The sequence below is a fragment of the Tachyglossus aculeatus genome, chromosome 2, assembly GCF_015852505.1.
Source record: "Tachyglossus aculeatus isolate mTacAcu1 chromosome 2, mTacAcu1.pri, whole genome shotgun sequence".
NCBI lineage: Eukaryota > Metazoa > Chordata > Mammalia > Monotremata > Tachyglossidae > Tachyglossus > Tachyglossus aculeatus.
In genome coordinates, this window is record NC_052067.1 from 55,420,095 (window position 1) to 55,440,463 (window position 20,369).

The following is a 20,369-nucleotide window of genomic DNA, read 5'->3' on the forward strand; positions in this document are numbered from 1 at the left end:
CTGAGGGACCGTTCATCTTTCCTGCCGTCCTCAACCTCCCCCTCGGTCCCAGGCCTGGGGGCAGTTGGATTGGTTAGCCCCATTGGCTCCTGCTAGGTGCTAGTGGGAATGAATGCTCAGATACGGAGAAGGCCTCTGGGAATCATAATATTCACCGAAAAAAAACCAAAACATTCCCTGGATCCCCTTTCTCTCTGTTCTAATAATAATAATGATGTTTTTTGTTGGGCGCTTTCGGGGTGCCAAGCACCGTTCTGAGCGCTGGCGTAGACACTAGGTTATCAGGTTGTCCCACGTGGCACTCAGTCGTAATCCCCATTTTACAGATGAGGTAACTGAGGCACAGAGAAGTTAAGTGACCTGCCCAAAGGCACACAGCCGCCGAGTGCCCACTGTTGGGTAGGGACCGTCTCTATATGTTGCCAACTTGTACTTCCCAAGCACTTAGTACAGTGCTTCGCACACAGGAAGCGCTCAGTAAATACGATTGAGTGGCAGAAGCGGAATTAGAACCCACAACTCCGAACTCCTAAGCCCGTGGTCTTTCCACCAAGCCACGCTGCTTAGTCTACTATGCTTTGTTCTAGGACAGTGGAGAATGTTGGCGGGGAATCAATCAATCAATCGTATTGAGCGCTTACTGTGTGCAGAGCACTGTACTAAGCGCAGGGAACGTGTCTGTGAACTCTATTGTAGTGAATTCTCCTGAGCCCTTACTACAGTAAGCGCTCAATGACACTTAACTTCTCTGAGCCTCGGTTCCCTTATCTGTAAAAATGGGGATTAAGACTGTGAGCCCCACGTGGGACAACTTGATCACATTGTATCCCCCCCAGCGCTTAGAACAGTGCTTTGCACATAGTAAGCGCTTAACAAATGCCATCATTATTATTATTATTATTATTATCATCGATTGCCGGTTGATTCTTGACACCCGTCCACATGTTTTGTTTCGTTGTCCGTCTCCCCCTTCTAGACCGTGAGCCCGTTGTTGGGTAGGGACCGTCTCTATATGTTGCCGACTTGTACTTCCCAAGCGCTTAGTACAGTGCACTGCACACCGTAAGCGCTCAATAAATACAATTCAATGAATGAATCGATTGCCGGTTGAGTCTTGACACCCGTCCACATGTTTTGCTTCGTTGTCCGTCTCCCCCTTCTAGACTGTGAGCCCGCTGTTGGGTAGGGACCGTCTCTATATGTTGCCGACTTGTACTTCCCAAGTGCTTAGTACAGTGCTGTGCACACCGTAAGCGCTCAATAAATACGATTCAATGAATAAACGAATGAGCCCTTCCCATCTCAGAAAGCAAACCGCCCTGGGACAACCATGGCACTTTTCCACTAGCTTGTCAGCCGATTGAGGGCAGGGTTCTGGTCTGTTTTCTCTGCTGGTCTCTCCCAGACGCTTAGTACAGTGCTTTCAACATAGTAAGTACTCAGTATGTAGCATGGCTTGTGGTTGAAGGGCTAGGGCACGGACTAATAGGTGTGTGAAAATGTTGTGTAGAAGGCAGGATGTTGTACAGCTCAGCCAGAGGCAGGACTTCTCCGTACATGTAGTGGTGGCAGCTCTCCCCAGGCGCTTAGTACAGTGCTGTGCACACAATAAGCGCTCAATAAATACGATTGAATGAAATTCTTCCAGGAGGGGCCAGAGAACCTGAGAACTAGGGGCACCTGCACAGATTCTCCCCTTTTTACCATCCTTCCCCGTCCCCTCGCTTAGTTTTTGTCAAGTGCTTATTACGTGCCCGGCACTGAACTGAGCACTGGGGTAGATACAAGCAAATCAGGCTGGACACAGCCTTCCAGCGGGGGCTCTGAGTCTCAATTCTCATTTTGCAGATGAGGAAACTGAGGCACAGAGAAGTGAAGTGACTTGCCCAGCGTCACACAGCAGAACTCCCTGTGGGCAGGGACCAAATGGACCACCTCTAACGGTATTGTGCCCTCGCAAGTGCTTAGTGTAGCGCTTAGCAATCAATCAATCAATCAATCGTATTTATTGAGCGCTTACTGTGTACTAAGCGCTTGGGAAGTCCAAGTTGGCAACATATAGAGACGGTCCCTGCCCAACAGTGGGCTTACAGTCTAAAAGGGGAGACACTGAAGAGCTCACACTGTGACCCCTCAGACCTCCGGTACAGCGCAGGCTTGGCACCCTTAGACTGGGAGCCCGCTGTCGGGTAGGGACCGTCTCTATATGTTGCCAACTTGGGCGCTTAGTACAGTGCCCTGCACACAGTAAGCGCTCAATAAATACGACTGAATGAACGAAAGAACGGAAGGGAAGAGCCCGGTTGAATGCCCTAGGTGTGGGCCGTGGTCCTGCTGAGATCTTCACAGCCCTTTCCCGTTTGGCAAGTTTTCGGCAAGACTGCGTTTAATTATATACGGTGGATTCTAGTAAGGCATTTATTTCAAAAGCATATGTAGTATATTCCGGTGCGGTTTCGCGAAATGCACATTTCCAGTAACTGTCGCATTACGTCGGGAAGCCGCGTGTCCCGGTGGAAAGACCACCCCGCTACTTGTCTGCTGTGTGACCCTGGGCAAGTCGCCTCTCTGTGCTTCAGTCTTCTCGTCTGTCAAACGGGTATTCAATATTTATCCTTGACTAGACTGTGACAGGGGCTCCATCCCACCTGATCAATCTGTACCGACCTCGGCGCTCAGAACAGTGCTTGACACATAGTACATGCTTAACAATGCTGCAATGAACAGACACCATAATTGTTATTACTGACCCGATCTGTGCCCTCGTGTTTTATGTTCTGTTTTCTGGAGATGGTGAAAAATATCCATCGAGACTGTGTGGGTAGGGAGTGTGCGTTCTGTGCTCCCTGTGACTCAGTGGAAAGACTATGGGCTGGGATGCAGAGGACCTGGGTTCTGAACCAACTTGTACTTCCCAAGCGCTTAGTACAGTGCTCTGCACACAGTGAGCGCTCAATAAATGCGATTGATTGATTAATCTGCCTCTTGTGTGACCTTGGACAAATCACTTCTCTGTGCCTCAGTTCCCTCATCTGTAGAGAGGATTCAATCTCTGTGATACTTCCTACATAGACTTTGAGCCCCGTATGGGACGGGGACTGCGCCCAAACTGATTATCTCTTACCTACTCCGTGCTTAGCACAGTGCTCGGAACGTCGCGAGTTTAGTAAATACCACAATTATATTTTTTTATATTACTATCAGTGGTCTAAATCGACTCTCAGTGGTCCAATAAACCCCTTATAAAAGGGTAGCAGCGTGGCCTCGTGGAACGAGCACTAGCCTGGGAGTTAGAGGTCCTGGGTTGTCATTGCCATCCTCCATTTGTCTGCTGTGTGACCTTGGAAGAGTCACTTAATGTCTCTATCCCTCAGTTTCTTCATCTGTAAAAATGGAAATTAAATCCTACCCCCTCCTACCTCAGCTGTGAGCCCCATATAGAACAGGGACTGGGTCCAAACTGATAACTTTGTATCTATCCCAGTGCTCGGTACACAGTAAGCGCTTACTATTATTATAAAAATCAAGGTTCAACATGGTTGGCGCAGCATCTGATTCTGTTCCTGAATTCTGCTACTTGAGTTAGCCCATTGTTCAATACTAATAATAATAATAATGGTATTTGTTAAGCGCTTAAGCTGTTCTAAGCGCTGGGGGGGTTCAAGGTGATCGGGTTGTCCCACATGGCGCTCACAGTCGTACTCCTCATTTTACAGATGAGGGAACTGAGGCTCAGAGAAGTCAAGTGATTGCCCGAGGTCACACAGCAGGCTTGTGGCGGAGTGGGGATTAGAACCCACGACCTCTGACCCCCGAGCCCAGGCTCTTTCCACTGAACCCCACCGCTTCTGCTCAGTGATGCAAGGCTCAACAATGAGGTAGAAAAGCAAATGACGAAAGACCAGCGTGTTCTTCGGGAGACTCGAGGCAGGCAGTGCCAACGTGGCACCGCGAACCCGGTGGGAATCGTAGGTATAGAGGGCCATTATAATGCCTCAGCTCCTTTGTCTCTATATGTTGCCGATTTGTACTTCCCAAGCGCTCAGTACAGTGGTCTGCACACAGTAAGCGCTCAATAAATACGATTGAATGAATGAATGAATGAATATCTGGGAGACGCCGTGACATTTCTGGAGTCGTTCCACCGGTGTCACCCACATGCCGTGATTACCGTCGAGTGGCAGGACAGGATCGCGTGGAATCGAAGTCCTGGAATGCCGTCGGACCACGGGCTTCCGGGAGAACGGATGGTAGCAGCTACTCAAACAGCGGGCTTTGTGGTGGGAGTAATTGGTATAATTGTCAAGGGGAGAGGCTTTAAAGACACAACCCAGCGAAGCCTAAGGTGATGTAGTCGTGGATGGCCGGGAGACCGCAGCCAAAGGCCGCGAGCCCGCTGTTGGGTAGGGACTGTCTCTATCCGTTGCCGATTTGTACTTCCCAAGCGCTTAGTACAGTGCTCCGCACACAGTAAAAACGATCGAACGAATGAAAAGGCCGGTCCGCGGGGCAGGCGACGGTCAGAAATGAGGGGTCGGACACTTGGGCAAAATTGGGACAAGGAAAAGGAGGACCCAAGATGGGGTTGACACTAGGGTTGGCACCTGCTGCACGAGAAGGTAGTCTGTGCCCAGCAAACAGAAGAGATTGTGTCAGACTTAGTTCTCTCTAGCCCTGTGCCATGTCCACTAGTCACATCTCACCGCGGGGGACTCGTTTTCCAACTCGGAAGACCATCAGGTATATCTGTGCGTTGATAATCACCCACTCTTCCTGAAAGCAACCTCTGCACCTCTAACTTTCCCTTTAATAATCTGTTACGAAACGTGGGTCCGTGAATTTTTCCTAACCACCCTGGAACCTGCCGATATTTTCTTCCCGCACTATTTCCCGCGGTCATGAGTTCCACGTGCTTCCTAGCTGCTGGGTGTGAGGGCTAACGACAGACTTCCGAACTCACCTTCATAAGAAACGGCAGACAGGTTCCCTGAGTTCGCTTGTATCTACCCCAGTGCGTGGTTCAGTGCCTGGCATATAATAAGTGATTAACCAACACCGTAAAAAAACAGAACACAAACCAACCAAAAAACTCCCCCAAATATGCATCTCTTAGGGTGTTGAACTGTTTCCTGCTCTGGTGCTGCCAGATTCCGCGGCCTTGTTGGCACTTTCTCTTCCCTTCAGGTCTGGCTGCTTCTCTTCTGCTTCTTGACGAGTTCCCCCGTCTCACTTCATTCTGTAAATTCATGTTATAAATTCTTTTTAATGCCCGTCTCCCCCGATAGAGTACACGCTCGTTATGGGCAGGCAGCGGGCCAACCATGTTGCAGTCTCCCAAGTGCTTAGTACAGTGCTCTGCACACAGTAAGCGCTCAATAAATGCGATTGGATGAATGAATGAATGAAGTGCTCAGGAAATAAATGCCATTGATGATGAGGGACCTCAGCAAGGTGGCATTGGTCATCAGTATTTATTGAGGTGTTTGGAGAACACTGTGCTAAGCGCTGGGGAAGTACAATGTAGCAGAGTTGGCAGACGCGTTTCCTGCATTCAGGGAGCTCGTAGGGTGGATCAGCAGAGGAGAGGACTTGATTTTTCTGGTCTTCGGACCCTATTTCTTTGACTTTTTAGATAATCCCGCCTCCTCAGTGGGCAGTCAATCCCCATACTTACTTGGAAGAGGGCAAAGGGGACAGGGAACTTGGTAAAAACCTCCGGCTTAGGGTATTTGTGGTGAAATGGGAGATGCAGTACAAGAAATTGGGCAACCTGGTTGAATTTTCAACACCATTTGCGAGATTGGGTTGTTTATGTCTTTGAGGGTTTCAGTCTTAGTAACAAAAAGGAGAAGAATCATGGTCCTCTAAGCGCTTTCTGTACTAAGCCCTGAGATGGATACAGCTTCTCTCCCTCCCTTGCCGGGAGGGAGTACTCTTCCAAGGGTTAAGCACAGTGCTTTGCACGCATTAAGGGCTCAAATACCGTTGATTGAGGGAGAATAAGGATCTTATTCCCATTTTTACAGATGAGGAAAGCGAGGCCCAGACAGGCTGTGACTTGCCCGAGGTCGCTCAGGAGGGAAGTGGAAGAGCGTGGGTTAGACATGTGCTCTTTCCAATCTATCAGTCAGTATCATCAGTCGTATTTATTGAGCGCTTACTATGTGCAGAGCCCTGTACTAAGCACTTGGGAAGTACAAATTGGCAACATATAGAGACAGTCCCTACCCAACAGTGGGCTCACAGTCTAAAAGTAGTATTTCCCGAGCGCTTACCGTGTACAGAGCACCGTGCTTGGGAGAGTATGATAGCGCACACTGCTTCTCCATTGTGCTTTTTGCGTTTCTTCCTTTTCGGCTTGCTGTCTTAGCTGATTATGATCATTTATTTTCAATCATTTGCAGCTTTCTTTTTACTTTTTTCATTTCATTAGCTGTCCCAAATCTCTGATCTCCCCCCCGCCGTCAGCCCCGAACTCCCCCAGCCCTTTTTTTAGGATGTGTTTTTGAGCCCATTGCAGTGTTCTTGGACCAGTCCCCAGTCCCAAATTTGACACCGTGATTTCGCTAGCTCTCATCTAACGTCTGCTCTGACTGTATTTTGTCCACCGTTTCCACGGCCGTGACCTGTGCTCACGAATGAGTGATTTTTCAAGCCAATCTTCTTGCAACATATTTATTCTTCTGATGAGCATTTTAATTAATCTCCATTTAGAATTCAAACCCATACCCGCAAGGCCAAGATTTTTTTTTTTTCTAACAAGGATTTAGCTAAATTTCTCGATCAAAGGTGTTCTCCCTCCCAAGTTAATAGGCACTTCTCCAGGCAGTTGAAGAAAGTGTTGAAGACTTGTACCTTAGTTAGAGCCGGGCCTAGGGGAAAGAGCCCGGGCTTGGAGGATCAGAGGATCTGGATTCTAATCCCGGTTGTTCCAGTTGCCTGCTGTGTGACCTTGGCCAAGTCATTTCACTTCTCTGGGCCTCAATTTCCTCATCTCAGAAATGAAGATTCAACACCTGTTATCTTACCTAGACCGTGCGCCCTGGGTGGGACGGGACTGCGTCCAGTCTCATTATCACGAATTGACCCCAGTGCTTGGCGGATTGTAGGTGCTTAACAAATGCTGTTATTACTGTTGTCATGATTATTATTTTATTATAACCCTAAAAAGACCAAGGTCTAGCCCCCTGAACAAAGCCTTAAGACTTCTACCCCAGCACTTTATTCCTTTCACCATTGATTTTACAAGCTGCCACAAAAAAGCCAAACATCACCCCCTTTTGCAACAGTAATTACATTTTCATTCTGCTCTTGCTTTTCTTCCCAAGTGGACTGCTAATTCCTGCGTAGATTATAGCCCTGGGGTTATTGCCGAAGGTCTGTAAATCTTGCTGCCCTAAGGGAGTTTCATGCTATTGTTTTGGCGTTGGGGTGTGTAAATATATATCTGGCATTTGAAAATCTTGGTTTCAGCCCCACGTCTCTCAAGCTCTCTCTTTCCTTGACAGTTTCTGTCCATTTCGAGGAGGGGTTCTTTCTCACCAGCATTTTGAGCTCACTGTGGTCAGGGGAATGTGTCTTTCAACGCTGTTATAGTGTACTCTCCCGAGCTCTCAGTATAGTGTTGTGCACACAGTAAGCACTCAGTAAGTAGGATTGATTGAGTGAACTCCTTTGAAGCAAAGAGGTGCCTGTTGTTGCTTCATTACCGTTTACTAACATGCCTAAATATTTTCTTTGCTCCGGTGGATTAGGTACACATTTGAGACCCTTTAGTTCTGGAGATGTTATTCGATTTTCTCTCTTATTGGGAGGGACAAAGGGTTAGTGATCAGACCCTCAAAAGTTTTTCAATTTACATTGCTTTTTCAAATGAGACTGGGCAGTGAACCCATCTTAACTTTTTGGACCAGGAATGAAATCCAGTTGACTCTGAAGTTGGGAGGATTTGTGATGGGTTGTTCTTTCCAGCCCCCACAACTCGCCCCGTTTTCAAGACCCTCCAGAAATTCAACCTCCACCGGGAAGCATTCCGCGATTCATTCCCACAGGCCCCAAATTGCGTCGGTTCATCAATCAGTGGTACTTATTGACCTCGTAACAGAGTGCAAAACACGGTACCAAGTGCTTGGAAGAATACAGTATAACAGGGTTGATAGACACGTTCCCTGCTCACAAGAAGCATCATTCCAGCAGCGATCCCTAGCACCTATGGATTCCGTCCTGTGCCGACCATCCCGTCCACCCTACTGGAGTCCCCAGGCTCCATTTCCCGGCAGACAGTTACTCTCCCCTTCTTCAAATCTTATTGAAGGCAAATCTCCTCGTCTTTCTCCCTGGATTCATCCTTCCTCACAGCACTATGTACGTGCGTGAAATTTTACGTATTTATATTCACGTCTGTCTCCCCCTCTAGACTGTAAGCCCGCTGGGGGCGGGGAAGGGGTCTGTTAAATTGTTCTGTTGTACTCTCCCAAGCACTTAGTACAGTGCTGTGCATAAAGGAGGCACTCAGTAAGTACGATTGACCGCCTGACTGACCCAGCCTGTCTTGGTTTGGGCGCCTCTGAGGGGTCAGGGGTCATTTTTGATCCTCATCTCTGTTGTTCCTCAGTGCTTTGCACACTGTGGGTCCTTAAAAGCTCTCACTACTAGGTTCTTATGGTTTATTAATCTATTAATTTGCCATTGATTTATTAATCTCTTCTTTCTTACTCTTCCTACCACTGGTTGTATCCTCCTTCTTTCCTTGTATCAATGGCCATCCCATATTCTAGACTGTAAGCTCCTCGTGGGCGGGGAACACGTCTATCAACTCCGTTGTAATCGCACTCTCCCAAGCACTCAGTACAGGGTTCTGCACATAGCGCTCAATAAATACCGTTGGCGGTGGTATAGATTGAGTGATTACAGTGCATGGAGTGGGGTGAGTCTCATTGCAGATAAGGAAACTGAGGCAGGGAGAGGGTTGCTCAAGACTATGCAGCTGCCACTGACCCAGCCGGGGCTAAAACCTCCATCCCCTGATTCCTAGTTCCAGCCACTCCGTCTTCCCCCGAGTGCTTAGTATAGTACTTTGCACACAGTAAATGCTTAATAAGTACAATTAATAATAATAATTTTTACGGGACTTGGATCGTGTTTTGGTATTTGTGAAACAGCAACGAGCCTTTAACGTAGAATAATTCATGAATAGTGGAAAACGTCAGGGATCCGAGTACTAATCTTCGATCTGCTTTTTGACCTGTGTTAGTCACCTGATCAATCAATCACGGGTATTTATTGAGCGCTGACTGTGGGCGGAGCACCGTACTGAATGCCCGGGAGGGTACAGGACAACAAACTTGGCAGACTCGATCCCTGCCCACAAGGCGCTTGCAGTCTACAGGGGAAGACAGATGTGTTGGAGAAGCAGTGTGGCTCAGGGGAAAGAGCCCGGGCTCTGGAGTCCGGGGTCACGGGTTCAAATCCCGGCTCTGCCACTTGTCAGCTGTGTGACTTTGGGCAAGTCACTTAACTTCTCTGTGCCTCAGTTACCTCTTCTGGAAAATGAGGAATAAGACTGCGAGCCCCCTGTGGGACAACCTAATCACCTTGTAACCTCCCCAGCACTTAGAACAGTGCTTTGCTCATAGTAAGCGCTTAATAAATGCCATTATTATTATTATTATTATGTTATTCATTCCATTGTATTTATTGAGCACTTCCTGTGTGCAAAGCACTGAACTAAGGGCTTATGTTAGAGAGTTATCTCTCGGGGCCCAGACTGAGCCCCTTCCCCCCCCCCCCCCACCTTCCTCTCCCCCTCGTCCCCCTCTCCATCCCCCCCATCTTACCTCCTTCCCTTCCCCACAGCACCTGTATATATGTATATATGTTTGTACATATTTATTACTCTACTTATTTATTTTATTTGTACATATCTATTCTATTTATTTTATTTTGTTAGTATGTTTGGTTTTGTTCTCCGTCTCCCCCTTTTAGACTGTGAGCCCACTGTTGGGTAGGGACTGTCTCTATATGTTGCCAATTTGTACTTCCCAAGCGCTTAGTACAGTGCTCTGCACATAGTAAGCGCTCAATAAATACGATTGATGATGATGATGATGATGATGGGCCTCGGTTTCCTCAGCTGTAAGACAGAGATAGACTGTGATCCCCGGAGGGGCAGGGACTGTCTGCTCCGATTATCCTGCATCTACCCCAGTGTTTAGCACAGTGCTAGGCACCTAGTAATCAATCAATCAATCGTATTTATTGAGCGCTTACTGTGTGCAGAGCACTGTACTAAGCGCTTAGGAAGTACAGGTTGGCAACATGTAGAGACAGTCCCTACCCAACAGTGGGCTCACAGTCTAGAAGTGCCCAATAAATAATATCATCATGATTCTTATTATTAAAAAAATAGAAACCCTCCTGATGTGATTTATTTTTCAAGCAGAAAAACGTTTGAATGCGTATGTCTTCGAATCAGAGGATGAGTTAGACTTAGCTTTAATGATTGTGGTGTGACCCTGGGCAAGTCACTTAACTTCTCTGGGCCTCAGTTACCTCATCTGTAAAATGGGGATGAAGACTGTGAGCCCCACGTGGGGACCACCTGATAACCTTGTATCTCTCCCAGTGCTTAGAACAGTGCCTGGCACATAGTAAGCGCTTAAACAAATACCGACATTATTATTTGTTGAGTGTTTACTACGTGCCAAGCGCTTGGATAGATGCAGGATAGTCCCACGTGGGGCTCACAGTCTATATAGGAGGGAGGACAGATATCCCCATTTTGCAGAAGAGGAAACTGAGACACAGAGAGGTGTCTTGCACAACCAACATCACAAGGTGTAGATATGATGGTGTAAGGATTAGAACCCAGATCCTCCGATTCTCAGCCCCGTGCTCTTTCCATTTAGCCGCCGTGCCTGTAAGGTGATGCATTATGGTGCTTGTAAGGTGTGTAGAGGAAAACAATTCCTTCCCTTGCCCTTTATAATGCGACTGTTTGTTTTTTAATGGTAGTAGTTAAGCATTTACTATGTGCCAGGCACTGTATTAAGCGCTGGGAGAGCTACAAGCTAATCAGGTTAGTCACTGTCCGTGTCCCACCTGGAGCTCTCAGTCTTAACCTCCAAGTTACAGATGAGGCAACCGAGGCACAAAAAGGTTGTGACTCGCAGAAGGTCACTCAGCAGTGGCGGAAGCGGAATTAGAACTCAGGTCTTCTGATTCCCAGGACCGGTCTCTCTTCACTAGGCCATGCTGCTTATTTGTTAGGAAACAGATTTATTTTTTATCGTTCTAAACTAAGCAATGGCTCCTAAACCTTATAATTTTAGTATCAAGTAGCCCTGGAGGCTCTTTCAGCTCGGAATCAGGATGGTCAGCAGGATTTCTTTTCTGGGAAACACCAAAACGGGTTCTGGCATTGGAGATTGTGCCCTTCAGTCGTTTGTCACTACAGGCTTGGTTAATCATCATCAATCGTATTTATTGAGCGCTTACTATGTGCAGAGCACTGTACTAAGCGCTTGGGAAGTACAAACTGGCAACATATAGAGACGGTCCCTACCCAACAGTGGGCTCACAGTCTAAAAGAGTGGGCTCACAGTGGTTAATGGTTGGTGCCTTTGTACCTCCAAGCCATTTTCATTGCCTGGAAGTTTTGAAACCTCCAATCCACTCTATTTACTCCTTTATTCTCGAACATTTCTCTAAGGTGGTGGCGATTTACCGTTGTAGGCCAGATCCTGCCGAGATATTTTTAGAACCACTCCAGATTATCCTTATGTTGGGCACGAAACCGTTGTCTTCCTGTGGGTAATGCAGAGCAATTGATGTGGATGAAATATTTTAGTATCCAAGGGAACACATAAATGCGTGATCTATTCCATTAGATTTCAGCTGTGAGAAAATGAGGTTTTGGATGCTTTGGACTCAAGCGGGTAGAATTTGTATTTGCCTGCTCTCTCCATTGTGGATCGGTGTTTTTCTAAATGGAAAATGCTTCTAGGCTCACTTTAAAAAATAGCATGATTTTTGCATAGTTATTCATCATTCTGTATGCTCAGTTGTTGCTGCTACTAATAAGAGTTGTATCAGTAAGCACTTACTTTGTGCCAGGCACTGAATTGAGCTCCGGGTTAGGTGTAAAATAATCAAGCTGGGTAGAGTTCCCATCCTACTTGGGGCTCACAGTCTTAAGTAGGAAGGAAAACTAGTCCCCCCTCACTTACTGTATTTATTTATTTTACTTGTACATATCTATTTATTTTATTTTGTTAATATGTTTTGTTTTGTTCTCTGTCTCCCCCTTCTAGACTGTGAGCCCACTGTTGGGTAGGGACCGTCTCTAGATGTTGCCAACTTGTACTTCCCCAGCGCTTAGTACAGTGCTCTGCCCACAGTAAGCGCTCAACAAATACGATTGATTGATTGATTGATTTAGGACTCTCAAATTAATCTTTATTAAAGTGTTCCGCGTCCCTCTGCTAAAACCTCAGTTGGCAGCCGGAAGGGAGGGGTAAGAAGTGGAGAAGCAGTCCTTACTGAAGGCAGCAATGGGGAGGGGGAATGAGGATAAAAATATATTTGTTGAGCACGTACTGTGTGCAAAGCACTGTCCCCAGCCCGTGGGCGAGTATGATATAATAATAAACAGTAATAATAAATAATAATAATAATAATAATAATAATAATAAATAATTCGTCGCCCACAAGGAGCTCAAAGTCTTGTGGGGGAGACAGACAGTAGTGTAAATGTCTGAGCTGAGTAAATCTAACCTGAAGCCAGAGCTCAAAGCGAGGAGGAGAGAGAGAGAGAGAGGTTGGAGGAGAAGGGGGAAGAGACGCAGACCAAGGGCAAGCTGAGAAAGGCGCTGGCTAGTTGTCAGACAGATGACTAGTAGGAGAAACAGGTGGCACCCACACAGTCGGGGTTTGAGTAGCCTGACTAGAGGAGGAAAACCAAGATCTCATCTTTATTTGCCATTTCCTTTTCTTTTCCAGTGATATTGGTCTCGCGCTTACTGTGTGGCGGGCACCGGAGTAAGCGCCGGGAGAGATACCCATTAATCAGATTGGACTCAGTCCCCGTCTCCCCTGGCGCTCACCGCCTTAATCTCCGTTTTAGGGATGAGGTAACCAAGGCACAGAGACGGGAAGTGCTCGTCCCACCAGGCCACACAGCCTCTCATTCGTGGGTTTCAGTTTGTGGGGTGGGGGGAAGCAAGCCTGGAATCGGTCAGAAACAAAAATCCAGAGTGTGCAGAGATGACTGGTGACTGGCTGGGAAACACCGGTGCCGTGCCCCAAGAGTTCAAGACGGCGGGCATCTTCACCGGGATATGCCGTGGCAGCTCACACTGCAGTGGTTGAAATCATAGGCGGGCGTTAAGTAGGCAGGTTCAATTGTATCGTTGTTTATCAGTGGTATTTATTGAGGGCTTACTATGTGCAGAGCACTGTACTAAGCACTTGGGAGAGTACAGTACAGCAGAGTTGGCAGGCGTGTTCCCTGCCCACAACAAAGCATAAAGTGTAGAGGGGAAGACACAAATGTGAATGTGGCGGTGGTAGTAGCAGCAGTAGCGTGGCTTTGTGTTTAGAGTCAGAAGGTCATGGGTTCTAATCCCGGCTCCGCCGTCTATCTGCTGTGTGACCCTGGGTAAGTCACTTAACCTCTCTGGGCCTCAGTCACCCTGCCTGTAAAATGGGGATCAAGACCGTGAGCCCAGTGAGGGACAGGGGACCGTGTCCAACCGGACCGCCTTTGATGTACTTTTTGGTTTGCTGCAGAGCCAGCTGGAAGGGGTTTGAGGAGGGACTGTGTGCCTGCCACCTCTCTGGTGGTGTACTCTTCCCCAGCGCTTAGTACAGTGCTCTGCATATGGTGAGCGCTCAAGAAATACCAAGAAGCAGTGTGGCATGGCGGATAGAGCCCCAGGCTCTACAGTAAAACTGTACTAAGCGTTTGGAAGAGTACAATACAACAGCGGACGCGTTCCCCGCCGCAATGAGCTGGCAATCTAGACGACGAATTTCCAGTCAATCAGTCGTATTTATTGAGCGCTTACTGTGTGCAGAGCACTGTACTAAGCGCTTGGGAAGTACAAGTCGGCAACATGTAGAGACAGCCCAGTCCACAGAGAAGCAGCGTGGCTCAGTGGAAAGAGCCCGGGCTTTGGAGTCAGAGGCCATGGGTTCCAGTCCTAGCTCTGCCACTTGTCCGCCGTGTGACTTGGGACAAGTCACTGAATTTCTCTGGGCCTCAGTTACCTCATCTGTAAAACGGGGGTTAAGACTGTGACAACCCCCCCCGGGGACAACCTGTGTCTACCCCAGTGCTTAATACACTGTGCCTGGCAACTCAATAAAGACCATTAAAAAAATTCCTCTGATTAGGATGAGGGGAGAAAGGTGCAACCTGTGTAGCCTGTGTCTACCCCAGTGCTTAATACACTGTGCCTGGTAACTAGTAAGCGCTCAATAAAGGCCATTAAAAAAAATTCCTCTGATTAGGTTGAGGGGAGATATAACAGTGGTTCAGGAAGATATCCTGCGCAGCTGTGTGAAGCACAGATTGGAGAAGGGAAGAATCAATCAATCGATCGTATTTATTGAGCGCTTACTGTCATCCTTGACAGAATGTCAAGTGCTGTAGTTATTCAGTAGTTTAACTAAAATCCAGAAATGTTTAAGACTTTTAAACCCTTCCCCACAGCACCTGTATATATGTATATATGTTTGTATATATTTATTACTCTACTTATTTATTCATTTTACTTGTGCATATCTATTCTATTTATTTCATTTTGTTAGTATGTTTGGTTTTGTTCTCTGTCCCCCCCTTTTAGACTGTGAGCCCACTGTTGGGTAGGGACTGGCTCTATACGTTGCCAACTTGGACTTCCCAAGCGCTTAGTACAGTGCTCTGCACACAGTAAGCGCTCAATAAATACGATTGATTGATTGATTGATTACTGTGTGCAGAGCACTGTACTAAGCGCTGGGAAGGACTTGGAGGCACGCTGACCGTCGGGGTTGGGAGGAAGTGACGGATCCCAGAGACTCCGCTGTGGAAGAGCGGGACGGAACCGGAGAATCGAGGAGTCCGAAGGACGGCAGGGCAGCCGGCTTCCGTGGAGGGATGGGGAGGCCATCGGAAACCTAGGAGGAAAGATGAGGAGTTCGGTTTTAGGCCGAAGTAAAGGAAAGGCTCTTTACATAATAACGATGGCATTTATTAAGCGCCTACTATGTGCAAAGCACTGTTCTAAGCGCCGGGGAGGTTACAAGGTCATCAGATTGTCCCATGGGAGGGGCTCACGCTCTTCATCCCCATTTTACAGATGAGGGAACTGAGGCACAGAGAAGTAACTTGCCCAGAGTCCCCCAGCTGACAGTTGGCGGAGCCGGGATTTGAACCCGTGACCTCCGACTCCAAAGCCCGGGCTCTTTCCCCCGAGCCACGCTGCTTCTCTGTGGACCGGAAACTCGTCGTCTAGGTTGTCAGCTCATTGCGGCAGGGAACGTGTCCGCTAATTCTGTTGTGTTGTACTCTCCCGAACACTTAGTACAGTATCCAGCACATAGTCAGCGCTCAGTAAGTACTGTTGATTCATTGATTGGTTATATAATGAGTGATGCTGTTGGTACAGTTCTTCTACAGCATGATGGGTTAGTTATATCTTTTAGACTGTGAGCCCACTGTTGGGTAGGGACTGTCTCTATATGTTGCCAATTTGTCCTTCCCAAGCGCTTAGTACAGTGCCCTGCACACAGTAAGCGCTCAATAAATACGATTGATGATCTTCCTTCCTCTCCCCCTCCCCATCCCCCCCCGCCTTACCTCCTTCCCCTCCCCACAGCACCTGTATATATGTATATATGTTTGTATGGATTTATTACTCTATTTTATTTGTACATATTTATTCTATTGATTCTATTTTGTTAATATGTTTGGTTTTGTTCTCTGTCTCCCCCTTCTAGACTGTGAGCCCACTGTTGGGTAGGGACCGCCTCTGTATGCTGCCAACTTGTACTTCCCAAGCGCTTACCACAGTGCTCTGCACACAGTAGGCGCTCAATAAATACGATTGAATGAATGAGTGAATGTTGTATTGTACTCTCAAACACTTAGTACGGTATTCAGCACATAGTGTTCAGTAAGTTTCCTTCCTCTCCCCCTCTCCCCCCTCCATCCCCCCCTTACCTCCTTCCCTTCCCCACAGCACCTGTATATATGTATATATGTTTGTACATATTTATTACTCTATTTATTTATTTATTTTACTTGTACATATCTATTCTATTTATTTTATTTTGTTAGTATGTTTGGTTTTGTTCTCTGTCTCCCCCCTTTTAGACTGTGAGCCCACTGTTGGGTAGGGACCGTCTCTATATGTTGCCAGTTTGTACTTCCCAAGCGCTTAGTACAGTGCTCTGCACGCAGTAGGCACTCAATAAATACGATTGAATGAATGAGTGAATGTTGTATTGTACTCTCTCAAACACTTAGTACAGTATTCAGCGCATAGTGTTCAGTAAGTTTCCTTCCTCTCCCCCTCGTCCCCCTCTCCATCCCCCCCATCTTACCTCTTTCCCTTCCCCACAGCACCTGTATATATGTATATATGTTTGTGCATATTTATTACTCTATTTATTTATTTTACTTGTACATATCTATTCTATTTATTTTATTTTGTTAGTATGTTTGGTTTTGTTCTCTGTCTCCCCCCTTTTAGACAGTGAGCCCACTGTGGGGTAGGGACCGTCTCTATATGTTGCCAATTTGTACTTCCCAAGCGCTCAGTGCAGTGCACTGCACACAGTAAGCGCTCAATAAATGCGATTGATGATGATGATGAGTAAGTACTGTTGATTCATTGATTGGTTATATAATATATATATTATATATATGTAATAATATATAATATAACAGTTATATAACTGCTGGTACAGTTAGTTCTTCTACAGCATGATGGGTTAGTTATATCCTTGACAAACCCTCCGTGAGGCCTTGATTGATGCCGTCCCCACGGGTGTATCTTTTTCTTCTGATACTGCCGTGCGCGCCAGCCGGATAAATGCATCCGTCAATCACTGGTATGTATTGAGCGCTTACTGTGTGCAGAGCACTGTACTAAGCGCTTGGGGAAGTACAAGTTGGCCACATATAGAGACAGTCCCTACCCAGCAGTGGGCTCACAGTCTAGAAGGTAATAATAATATTTGTCGCGCACTCACTGCGTGTCAGGCACTGTCGTAAGCGCTCGTAGATGCAAGGGGTAACCAGGTGGTCTTAGGTGGGGCTCACAGTGTTCACCCCCATTTTACAGATGACGTAACTGAGGCACAGAGAACTGAAATGACTTGCCCCGGGTCACACGGCAAACCAGCGACGGAGTCGGGATTAGAACCCACGTCCTCTTGACTTCTTTGCCACCAGGCCATGCTGCTTCTCACGGGACCGAGCACCTGGGAGAGGACACTACAGCCGAGTTGGCCGACGCATTCCCTGCCCACAACAAGCTTGCAGTCTAATGAGGGAAACAAATTAATGTTGTGGGGTGAACTTTCCATCAATTACCAACAGTGTCCTAGCCAAACCCTGTAGCAGAGCTGTCTGTCAAATCCCGGCTCTTCCAAATGTCAGCTGTGTGACTTCGGGCAAGTCACTTAACTTCTCTGGGCCTCAGTTACGTCATCTGTAAAATGGGGATGAAGACTGGGAGCCCCCCGTGGGACAACCTGATCCCCTCCCCATTCCCCCTCGCCTTACCTCCTTCCCCTCCCCACAGCACCTGTATATATGTTTGTACGTATTTATTACTCTATTTTATTTGTACATATTTATTCTATTTATTTTGTTAATATGTTTTGTTCTCTGTCTCCCCTTCTAGACTGTGAGCCCACTGTTGGGTAGGGACCATCTCTATATGTTGCCAACTTGTACTTCCCAAGCGCTTAGTACAGTGCTCTGCACACAGTAAGCGCTCAATAAATACGATTGAATGAATGAATGAATTGTAACCTCCCCAGCGCTTAGAACAGTGCTTTGCACATAGCGCTTAATAAATGCCATTATTATTATTTGGCATGTGATGTCTCTCCCACTCCAGCTGTCTCAGTACCAACTCTCTGAACTGATAAATCATCATTTTGTTTCTCTAACCTCTTTTAGCAGATGGCGGAAACAGTCAGGTGATTTCATTCTTTTTTGAGGTTTGAGGCAAGTTAAAATGTTTAACCATTTTTGTCATTTTTTAAGCACTAATGGGTAAGGCATGCTCACCTCCTAGGTCTGTCAAGCGCTTAGTACAGTGCTCTGCACACAGTAAGCGCGCAATAAATACGATTGAATGAATGAATGTTTTGCGGGGAAATGCAGTCCTATGATTTTAAGGATTTGAACTGCCGAGTAAGTTTCTAAATTTTATAGCTAGATGTTTAACAGAGATTGAGTGTGTGTGTGTTTTTTTTTTTTTCTGTTCATCTTGAATCGGTGGTTCAGCAGTCCTATGATTTTAATGATTTGAACTGCCAAGTAAGTTTCTAAATTTTATAGCTAGGTGTTTAACGGAGATTGGGTGTGTGTTTTTCTTTTTCTGTTCATCTGGAATCGGTGGTTCAGTGTCTGAGTTCAGAGAAAAGCATGAGGGGTCTTGAGAAATGATTTTACTCGGTTCATTTAAGTGATAAAACTAGCAACATCAGTAGTCGTAGTGCAGTTCATCATGGTATTTATTGAGCGTCTGATCGCAAGACACTATTCCTAGAGCTTGGGAAATGTGATAGAAGCCCAAGAGGTTCCCTACCCACAAGGAGCTTAGATTCCGGTGAGGAAGACGGATACAGAAATATTCAGAAGTAGTGAGATCAGAATCAATAAAACTGATTTTATTTATTACGGCCTGTGCATAAGTGCTGTGATGGGCATAAGCAAATAAAGAAGTATAAGGGGCAACTGAAGGGTTGATAATTTTGTTTTACATGAATAAATCTTAGGGCAGAAGTGAAGGCATGTAGTAAACTTGTCTGATTCAATCAGTGGTATTTATTGAGTGCTTACCAAAAACATAGCTCTATACCAAGCACCCGTTGGCGTACAGTGTAACCGAACTGGTAGTTGTGTTCCCTGCCCATAAGAAGCTTACGATCTAGAGGAGTTTACGCTCTGCCGTCTCTCCAAGAAGTGTTTCTCAAACGGCCTAGACCACTGGTGATCTAATCCAAGTCAGCCTCCGCTGCCATTCCAGATTATTTACCTTTGGAGAGCCTTTTCTCTTGGATCTCGATAATTTTCCTCACCTCCACCTTCCGCAGCTCCTCACTTCACTCCTGCGCAGGCATTGTTGCCGGGCCGTTCTTCGTATTTTTATAATCGGGGTTGCACCGGGCTTGCTTGTTTCGACAGTCCCGTGCTAGGAGAAGAGTTACTCCTTTCCAAGGTGAAAGTTTCCAGGCACAAGGTAGTCTGGACTTCTGCGTAGAGGGTCCTCAAAGTGTTTTAGAGCCCACATCAATCCATCAATGATTGGTGTTTTTTGAGTACTTAATGGGTGCAGAGCACTTTACTGAGTGCTTGGGAAAGTACATTTTGCATCCGCACCTGCAAAATGTGAGGTCTGGAGGCTTCCTCTCGTTGCCTGATTCTAGAGAGTGACTGGGAAAATGACGCCCTTGGTCTTCCCAGGTCTTTTCCATGACTTTCTAGCTATTTGAGGGGGAACGAGAGAACCGGTTGATTTTACGCTTTCACAGGGATTGCATCTGCCTTCTTGTGGAACTAAAGGCGCAGACATAGAAGAGACAGAACGCAGCATAGCTGGTTTAAGCACACTCCCCCTGCCTCATACTGGGGTAATATGGACAAAATTCTCTCTGCAGAGCCTCTGTTCTTCAAGAGTCAATCAATCTCTGGTATTTATTGAGCACTTATTGTACTAAGCTCTTGGGAGAGTACAATATAACACAGTTGGTAGACATGTTCCCTGCCCACAACGAGCTTTCAGTTTCGAGGGAGAGCCAAGAGACTGAAAGGGTCAGGTAATGGTGTTTATGGGGTGCCTGCTGTGTGCAGAGAGCACTGTATTAAGTGCTGGGGAGACTACAATATAACAGACTCCTTCCCTGCCCACAGCGAGCTTTACAGTCTAGCGGCAAGGTCGGACAAGCCCTGTTCCTCTCCTCATCAAGTAGGCCTATTCGTGGTGGATTTAATTGCATCTCATTCAGTTGTATTTATGAAGCGCCGATTGTGTGTCGAGCCCTGTGTTAAGCGTTTGGAACTACACACTCTAACGATAAGCAATAAATAAATGAATAATCCTTGCCCACAATCATCATCATCAATCGTATTTATTGAGCGCTTACTA

At 46.6% G+C, this 20,369-nt stretch overlaps 1 protein-coding gene across 6 annotated transcripts in view; it reads left to right on the forward strand.

Moving 5' to 3' along the window:
* Positions 1-20,369, forward strand: part of MAP3K4 (mitogen-activated protein kinase kinase kinase 4) — a 171,161-nt gene that overhangs the window by 48,036 nt on the left and 102,756 nt on the right. The window lies entirely within an intron of this gene.